Here is a 9937-nt window from a genome sequence, read left to right on the forward strand (position 1 = left end):
AAATTTAGGAAACCAATCCCTTCACTATAGCCACCTCTCTGGACAGTCCTATAAATTGCCTGCAGGTGTCCTCACCCACTTCAGGGTCACAAATGGACCCCTTGCATGGGTGAACCAATTGTATGTGCAGAAAGCAGTTGTTAAACAGATCTTAATATTCAAACCGACCAAGGGAACTAATATCAATGTGGTCTTTTTTTTTTTAATCAAAGTGATGAGATAAACCTAGGCGGACAATCTAAAAGCAAGTGTGCTGAAATATGACCACTTTATGAAATAATATATTGAACAGTACTAATCCATTACTTTTTCCTTTCATCCAGGATTCTTAGAGATCTCTAAGATTCCCCCCAATGAGAAATAATTCCATAGAACATGCACTAAATGCTGGACTGTGTTCTTTGTTGTAAAGGCAGAGAGAAGTGTAGCTTGACAGTAATGAATGACTATATTACACAATTACTTAAATATGAGTCTTCAGCAAAAATGAAATGACTTGAGGCTTTTCAACAAATGCAGCTTTAAGCTCAGCAAATAATGGCTTGTGTCAAATTTGTTTATTAGCATGGGTAATTTGTTCTTAACTAGACATATTTTACACTTGAAGTAATGTTTTACTAGAACTCCATAAAGCAATTGTGCAATTGATAATAAATATGTCACTACTGGTAAGTAATTAATTCATATGAAGTTAGTTAAAACCATGCTAGCACCGCCTAGAGTATAGAAAAAGAATGCATAAATAACTAAAGTAGTTACAGTCAAATAACAGATGGTATGAAGAAGTCAGCAATAAAAGAAATAAAGATGTGGACAAAGTGCGCGTGCGTGCGTGCGTGTGTGTGTGTGTAATCATATTTATCAAGCACCTATAACACACCTGACATCATGCCAGACCATTTCCTCAGAATTTTTCAGGGAAGTATTGAATTCAGTTATTACAGATGAGGAAACGGAGGGTCTGAGAGTTTAAGTAGTTTGTACTATGATACACCATTGCTGGAAATAAGGTCTGAGCACAGGTGTAAAGCCATGCTTTTTCTACTAGTGTTTAGTATAATGTTATGCAAGTGTGAGTTTTAGGGTCAGATATACCTTGTTTGTGTCCTGAGCCAGCCACTCACCAGATATATAATCTCGGTAAGGGGACCTAGCACCTCTTAGCCTTAATGACAACAGCATCTACTACACAGAATTATTGTGAGGATTAAATGGGAAGACACATGGGAAAAGATAGTATCAATATAATGCCTGGTACACATCAAGCACTAAGTTAGTCAATTACATGGTATCTCCAGGAAAGTCATCACAGAATAAATAATTACTCAACAGAGTAAGAATTGAGCATTATTTTCATTTACAGTGAGCAGATATTATTTTCTCTCTACTATTCAGGTATATATGGACTGAATTGAACAAAGATTGATTAAATACAGACTTCAGATTTCTGAGGCAGTCTTATTTTCATGAAGTTTAATTCAACTCAATAACAATTATTTAAGCACCCGTGCCAGTTACTTCCTTCAAGGACCTCACAGCCTTAATGATTGGGTATAAGGTGGTGGCAGGACAGAAGAGGAAGGAATGGGAGGTATCTTGAAGGGAAAGAAGTGGAACTTCAGACTGACAGAACAGCTCAGAAGACCTAGTCCTACTTTTAAAGCAGCAAACAGATCCTAGAAAGCCTTACAAACTGATGCAAAAGACACATAACAGTTAAGTGTAGTATATGAAGAGGTAACACTTAAAACGAGATATAAAGGATGAATAAAGGAGTGGGCCAGGCAAAGAAGGGTGATAAATGCAAAAGACTGAAGATAAGAGAGAGCACTGTGGTCTGGCACATCAGAAATGGTAAGTAGTTCCATCAGGCTGGAAGGCATATGGGCTTGGGAGCCAGTCGATAGAGAAAAGACTGTGGTAAAACATTAGGTTACATAGATTTGAAAGAATCAATTCATGAAGAATCTTACATGCCTTTTATGCTCTATGTCTGTGGTTTGTTACTGCAGCTGCCTGTTAGAATCACCAGGGAAGCGGGCGTCGGTACTAAGCAGCGGAGTCTGCTCCGAGGGTCCTGAGCCAACAGCTTCTTCGCGGGCCCCGCCGCCGCCGACCCCACTCCTCGCTGGAGAGAAGATGGTGGGCCAGAACAGCGCCATCGCTGTTTTCATCGGGTACTGCAATTACTTCGACCGCAAGAGATGGAGTGACCCCAACTTCAAGAACAGGGTGCGAGAACGAGGAAAGAAACAGAAGCTTGCCAAGGGGAGAGCTGGACTTTCCAAATTACCTGACCTTAAAGATGCTGAAGCCGTTCAGAAATTCTTCCTCGAAGAAATACAGCTCGGTGAAGAGTTACTAGCTCAAGGTGAATACGAGAAGGGTGTGGACCATCTGACAAATGCAGTTGCTGTGTGTGGACATCCACAGCAGTTACTGTAAGTATTGCAGCAAACTCTTCCACCACCAGTGTTCCAGATGCTTCTGACTAAGCTCCCAACAATTAGTCAGAGAATTGTAAGTGCTCAGAGCTTGGCTGAAGATGATGTGGAATGAGAAACAAATGTCAACCTAATAATCTCAATTAAAAATTATTTTTAAAATCTGAACTTGGAAGATGATCAGCTCTGGGGGAGTAAGGGCAAATACGCTTGTTATGGACTGTCCTACACTGAAATCTACCAAAGTTAATTTTTACTTTGTGTAGATCCATTTGTCTGTTTTATTTATTTTTCCCAGTGAAAAGTGTATTTTGATAGAGAGGTTTTCGTTTTATAAATACACTCTCAGTTACTGAAATATGGATTTTGTTTATTCCTAAAATGTGTAATTAGAAGGTACATTTATAACATCACATTACTTACAGTAAAATGACCCAGTGCTCAGTTTTGAAAGGCCAAAAAAAGTGTAGAAGAAAACTGAAGAAAGCACTTTTTTTTAAAGCTAGTACAGTTTGCTATACATCAGAAAATTGGATGGAAACTTGATTGTGTATCAAAACTGAGCATTAAAATCTTTAAGAGATTATTTCTTTCCATTTAATCTCTTAAATATGTATAATGTGCTGCTGTGCTACAATAACTTCACCCCCACTGTTGAACTGTTTTGTTTAAATCAGTGGGCCTAATGTGTTCCAGATATTTATCTCCTTGTATTTTAGGTATGTGTAGTTGCAAATAGCACCAGGAATTAGATCTATGTACACCCTTAATCTAGCTGAGTAAACTTCGCTAGTTAATGTCTGCCCACATTTATAAAATGAGGGAATTTGTCTGCTAATTCAGCCTCTAATTCCTTTGGTTCTGCTCAGCATCTTCAAATCCCTTTTTCTGAGGGACATATCTGTTTGGGCAACCAGCCCTTGCATTTTTTAATACTCTGAAATTTGTATGCTTGCCTGATTTAGTATTTCTGAACTGATTTTTTTTTAAGGTGTAACTTGTGTTGATTTTCACTGAAATCATGGTTCTGTCACTACTTTTGTAAATTAATCTGAAATTTAACTTTCAAGGTAACTGGGACAATATGCTTGTAAAAGTGTGTGTTCCCCTTTGCTTTTAGCGTCAGTGTACCTCCTAAATCCCCTTCCAGCCTGATTCACTTATCTTGTTATGAGAATAAGGTGTAACTTTGTGGCTGAAGACTTGCAAAGGATGAAGATAATGGGACCTTTTATTCTCAAAATAGTGACATCATCTGCAGCCACAGATTCAATATCAGACCTGAGAATAAAGATCCTTGGTACTTAAAAAAAAAAAAAAAAAAGAATCACCTGGGAAGTTTTTGAAAACTACTGAAGGAGTACTGCATCCCTAAATAACTATCTAGACTGTTCAGGGCCCACCCTCCTATTGAGATAATATAAAACTGGACAAAATATATTTTAAAAATGTGTTTGAGCATCTGAAACTACCAAGAGAGTAAGAATTTGGAGGGCCAAGATCCAGAGGAGAAGGAAATCCAAGAGTCATGATCTGACATTTTGGGGCAACTGTTTCCCTCAAGAGGATTGACAGCCTATTTCAAAATCAGTGCCTGAGAGATTGAAAAGTTGGGGAGTTTCCAGTAGTTTCACAGGAGTGGGGATTGGGGTTGGTGAAAATTGGAGTTCAAAGCCCACCAAGGTGGATTGGACCTGGTATATACCCTCGGACTTCATTTGGGACCCTCAAAATTTACACACTAGGAATAAGTATGGCCTGGAAATAAATCAGACTTCATAAGAATTGGAGCCTAGATTTGATCATCTCATTCCCTAATTGGATTATGGTGATCTTATCCTAGTCTAGTTGGCTTTCAGAAACAAAAGTAAATTCTCTCTGGTCAAAATAACATTAAAATATAAGCCAGAAACTTAAAGTATGTCTACCGTGCCCCATACACAATGTCCAACACTCAATCAAAAGTAACAAGGCATATAAAAAATGCAAATCTTGACTGAAAACCAAGAAAAAAAAACCAGACACTATAAACAGACTCACAAAATAGTTATTATAAAGTCCATGTTTGGAATAGACATAGACTTTTAATAACTATTGTTAATATTTTTGAGGAATTAAATAACAAGTGGGAGAGTTTCAGAAAGAATAGAAATTATTACAAATATGAGAATGGAATTAAATGGAAAAAACAGTAACTGCAATTAAGATATCAATGGATAGGCTTAACAGAAGACTTAAAGTTAGTGAAAAACAGAAGAAAATATCTAGATGGAGGTGTAGAGAGACAGAAGTAGACAAAATAGATAAAAGAACCTAATACAAGGTTAACAAGTCTAAAATTCAGGTAACTTGAGTCCCAGAAGTAGAAAAGAAAACGTCTTGGAAGAAGTAATATTTGAAGAGATAATGGTTGTAAAATTTTTTTTAAATGATGAAAGACACCAAGCCATTGGTACAAGAAGTTCAACTAACCCCAAGCAGGATAAATACACAAACAAATCACATATAAGCACATAATAATAAAACTTCTGAAAACCAAAGACAAAAAACAAACTCTTAAACAGGTACAGAAAAAAATGACATATTACCTTCAAAGGAGAAATAATAAAACTGTTGACTTTCCACAATGTAAAGATTAAAAGCCAATAACCAATGGAATAATATCTTCAAAGTTCTTGAAGAAAATAACAGTCAATTTATAAATTATGTATTTTGTGAAAATATTCTTCAAAAATTAAAAGATTCTACTTGTAAGAACCTTGTAAAAGGTTATGTCAGACCAATGCTCCTGTGACAATGAGATGCCACTACAAACCTATTAGAATATCTAAAATTTAAAAACTGACCAAAATGAATGTTAGTTAGCAAGGATAAAGAGTAACTAGAACTCTTATACATTACTTGTCAGAATGCAAAATGGTATGACCACTTTGATAATCAGTTTGACAACTTCTTATAGAGTAAAGCATATGCTTCTCATATGAACCCACAGTCTCACTCCTAGGTATTTACCCAAGACAAACAAAAACTAATATTCACTAAAAATCTATATGTTAATATATATAATGGCTATATTCATAATCACCCCAAACTGCAAAAAGCTCAAATATCAATCAACAGGTGAATGGTAAACAAACTGTGGTATATCCATTCATACAATAGAATATTACTTAGCAATGAAAGGAACAACTACTCATACAACATAGATTAATCTCAAGTTCATTAGGTTAAATGAAAGAAGCTAAACTCAAAAAGACTACATTCTATATGATTTCTTTCATTCAGGAACAGACAATACTATAAGAACAGAAAATATATCAGTTGCTGCCAGGGGCTGGGGGTGGCATAAAGGGGTGTGAACATAGTACGCTGGCAAATGTTCAAGCTGCCGAAATAAAAACTCTCTGATTTGTAGCACTTGCCAATTTCTCTAGTGTAAATATTCCCATCATGGCCAGTTTTAACCTCCCAAAGTGATGACACTGAACATGGAGTTGGGAAGAGATGCAAAGCAGCACATTATTATATGGTATTTCCACCATACAGATAAAATAGATATAAATAACTACACAGCCACAGATAATAGTACAGTGTAAAATAATGAGGAAGCAACAAGTTTTTACTACTTTTTACCTTTTAAAAAATATAATTATATTGACTTGTAAGTTTATGTAATTTCATTTTAAATAATGGCTGTTTTTAACAACGGGCTTTGAAAATTCCTTAAAGTTTAACAATCTGCTGACTCCAGGGAGTCACTAGGCACAAGGGAAATGTCTGAGGTGATAGAGGTGTTCTGTTGTCTTGATTTTGGTGGTGTTGTACAAGTGTATGCATCTGTCACAACCTATAGATCTACACGCTTAAAGGGGTTAATTTTATTGTGTGTAAATTATAGCTCAAAAAACCTAATCACAAAATTTGCATGTATCCTTTCACTCATCAATATCCATTCTAGGAAGCTATCCTCAGTTATATTCAAACCTGTCCACCCCTGATTTTAATAATAAAATTGGAATTAACCTGAAATCCACACATTGGATAATGAATAATAAATTATTGTATATCCAACAAGATACTTCAAGAGATATTCCAAGAGAATTTTCTTAGCAGCTAGAAAAAGGTGAGGCATGAAAGAGTAGTTTCTTCTGGAAGGTGGCTGGGGGATACAAGTTAACAGGGACTTACATGTATTAATACCCTGTTGTAATTTTGACATTTTCCATGTGTGCGCATGACTTTTTCAAAAGATAAAGGGACCCTAAGTTGGTTTTAATCAAAATGAAATACAGACATTTTCAAACAAACTCTCCTGAGATAATTTACAACCAACACACCTTCACTAACCCTTAAATGCCTTCAAGTACTGTCTCACGCTTTGCTCACCACTGTATGGATGGAGAAGTGGAGGCCCAGAGACTGAAAACCTTTTTCAAAGGCACACAGCAATAGTGTAGCTCTGGGACTTGACAATGCACACTCTTAGCTCTGCTAGACTGTGTTTCAGGAAAGTGCAGGGAGCAGTGCTAACTGAAGTCAAGGAGAGCTACCAGTTCCCTGAGAGGGAGTTTATACAGGAGGAAGACAAAGAATCAAGAATAGAGCCTGGAGACCTCCATACTTAGGAGAAGAAAGAGAAGGCTGACAAGGAAACAGGAGACGAATGATTAGAAAGAAACGATATAACAATGTGATCTATTGCTTAAAATGTTGGAAGGAAATACATTTGTGGGGGAAAAAATCACTTTGTTCTCTTACTTGAACTGTATTCTTCAGACCTCGCCCTGCTTTTTAAGGAGAAAGCATGTTCCCCACACCCATGGGCACATGCATGTTGGAGCACATTGGACCCAATACCATATCTAGGATTCTGGCTTCTCTGTGCCCTACTATTCAACAGTTAGAAAGGTCCTGTCCTCTACTTGCATTTCAGCCAGAAATACAACTCCCCAGCACATGGGGACTTAATTTCCTTGGACAGTTTAGATTGGAGCTGTGAAGAAAGAAATGGTTTTAAACCATTGCTCCTTGTTTTCCTTCTCTGTTCAGTGGTGGGAAAGAAATAAAAATGATAGTACCTCCCTGCCCCACAAATAAAGTGAAACCAGTAATATGTGTGCAGAAGGAAGCTGGAGCAGGGAAATCAGGAACAGCTGGGCCTAACACAGTGCAGTTACATATGTGTCCTTTTTGAAAGACAAATCAGAATGGCTCAAGAGAAGGCCGCAGAGACACACAACCTTCTAAAACTCTGCACTTGCCAGCTGCAGAAATGGATTGTGCTGGGAGAACTTAAGAGTCACTTGAGAGTATTTAGTTCTTCAAGTGAGTAGCAAAAGTGTGCTAATGAGGTCTTTAACACCTGTACTCCAACCAGCAGCTGGGTCTAAGCAGAACCAGGCTGGGCAGCCAACAGCTTAGAGGTGGCCTTGGGGAACTCAGAAACAGAAAATCACTATTCCTGGTTAGTAGGATGCAGATGATATTTGCTTTCCTTTCTATGCTTTTTTTTTCTATTTTCCACATACACATCAAATCAGGAAACAAAATGTTATTTTGAAAAACAAAAAATTGCATTCAGTTTATCTTTCCCAGTTATTCATTCCCCGGTCACTTGTTTTTGTCTCTGAGCATGTAATGGTTCAGGCACTAGATGCAGCTCCGCTTCTGTCAGTTGTCACCTCCAGAAAGTCTACATACAGGCAGCATCAGGTGGCTAATACAGAATAGATGGTATGGGAAGGGAAGAGAAAACATCCTTCCAGGATATCTCTCCTTGGCATACTTTGTTTTCTGTATGTTTTCTTTGCTCTGAGAACTGAAGAAGACTCCTTTTAAGTACCCTATGCCCCTTCTCTCCCCAAAATACTCCCTGATGATTACTTGCCTCTCTTTCCCACTCAGGTTTGACAGAAAAAATAGTGATAACTAGAGAAATGGAACATGAAATATCAACTTATTAATCTGGGTAAGTGGCTGAAAACTAAAAAAGGAAAGACTTCAGGTAAACTGGACAGGAAAATGGGACTTAGAGCCAAAGCAAATGAGAGTGAGGCATTCCACCTTGAATCGAAATCTTGGATTCTGTATGGTGAGGTGTCCTACAGAGAGAGGGAGAGAGGAACATGCCTGTGCCTATGGGGCAGACTTGGAGGCTAATGGCCCACCTGGGCACAGGTGGAACAGCAGGAGGGTGGCCCCTGTGCAGACCATGCCCTCTGCAAATGCGGTCTGATCACTTTCAAATTCTGACCAATCAGATTAGTGACTCCTGTAATGGCAAGTGTTAAGGAGGTCTCCAATGGCAAGGGTAGAGGCTGAGATCTTTTTCATGGGCTGCAGCTGGTAGCCTAGGGGTAGAGAGTGAGGAAAGTGATTTTCTTGCCTCCTTTTCTCCTCCTCCCAATAAAGACTGGAATCCATTTTAGAGTTCCCCATGACTGGATTCTTCAGCCCAATTTGTTACCATTTCTTCCTGAACCAAATCCTCATTTCAATAAAAATATGAATGATGCAAATCTTTATGAAGCTTCCACACTCCTTTCAGCTCCAAATCTTGCTTCTATAGAAACCTGCTGTACACTGTGTTCTATCTGCCATTTTTCAAAAAATAGGAAAGTTATCTCATGGTAGGATTACATTTGGTAAGAGCTGTGCATGGTGAGTAAGACAAAAGCTTACAATTGAAATGGTCACTATTTGCTTTTTCTAAATTGAGTGTAATAGGTTACAATTCTTTGGGTTATTGGCATTTTAATCAAGACTCCCAGATGTTAGGGTAAATTAATAGCTTATGATTAAGTTTCTATTGGCAATTAATGTCAGCTTTTAAATCAGTGTTTGTTATACTTCATATCACATTTACATTTATTAAGTAATCAAATATTTATGTTTATTGCACAATGTTCTTATGAATGCTCACAAGCATTCTCATTAATTATAAAGCATTGCTCTGCAAAATATTTCTTGTGGTGAGAATGTTTAGATACATGTTTTCACAGTGTAAATTTGCAATGCCTGTCTGGCCTAATGTTTGCACATTGTGTGCACTAGAAAAGCAGGTGTGAAGGGCATAGTGTTCCACATACTCTAAGTGAACAAAGGTGGTTTTCACCCTCAGTTGAATGAGATTTATGAACTCACAGGAAACACTGATTAGATGGAACTCGGGAAGTTTTTTCCTACTTATTCCTGGGGTTTGCTCCATGAAAATATTGTTTTGGAATTGGCGGGAAAACAAATTTATATAAAAATAAATGTCCTTTCTTCAACTGAAAGAACTAGGAAACTTCTTATTGCCTAATGTTAAAAAACATAAGAAAGCAAAAAGATGTTCTGTTTTTCCACAATGAACGAATTAATTTCAGCTGCGTTTTGAGATGGGCCATCAAGGCAATTATGATATTGAGATAATTTAAACAACAGCAAACCTTCTGTTGAGGAAAAAGTGAACTTGGGGTGTTCAGATGATCTCTGTGATGTAGATACTGCTT

The 9937-nt window shown here is 37.4% G+C and overlaps 1 pseudogene across 1 annotated transcript; it reads left to right on the forward strand.

The window, feature by feature from the left end:
- Positions 1-2139: 2139 nt before the first annotated feature.
- LOC308605147 (mitochondrial import receptor subunit TOM20 homolog) lies at positions 2140-2733 on the forward strand (annotated as a pseudogene). Its single transcript has one exon. The product of its transcript is annotated as a mitochondrial import receptor subunit TOM20 homolog (transcript).
- Positions 2734-9937: the final 7204 nt, after the last annotated feature.

Source organism: Mesoplodon bidens (genome assembly GCF_964165515.1).
Source record: "Mesoplodon bidens genome assembly, chromosome: 17".
Taxonomy (NCBI): domain Eukaryota; kingdom Metazoa; phylum Chordata; class Mammalia; order Artiodactyla; family Ziphiidae; genus Mesoplodon; species Mesoplodon bidens.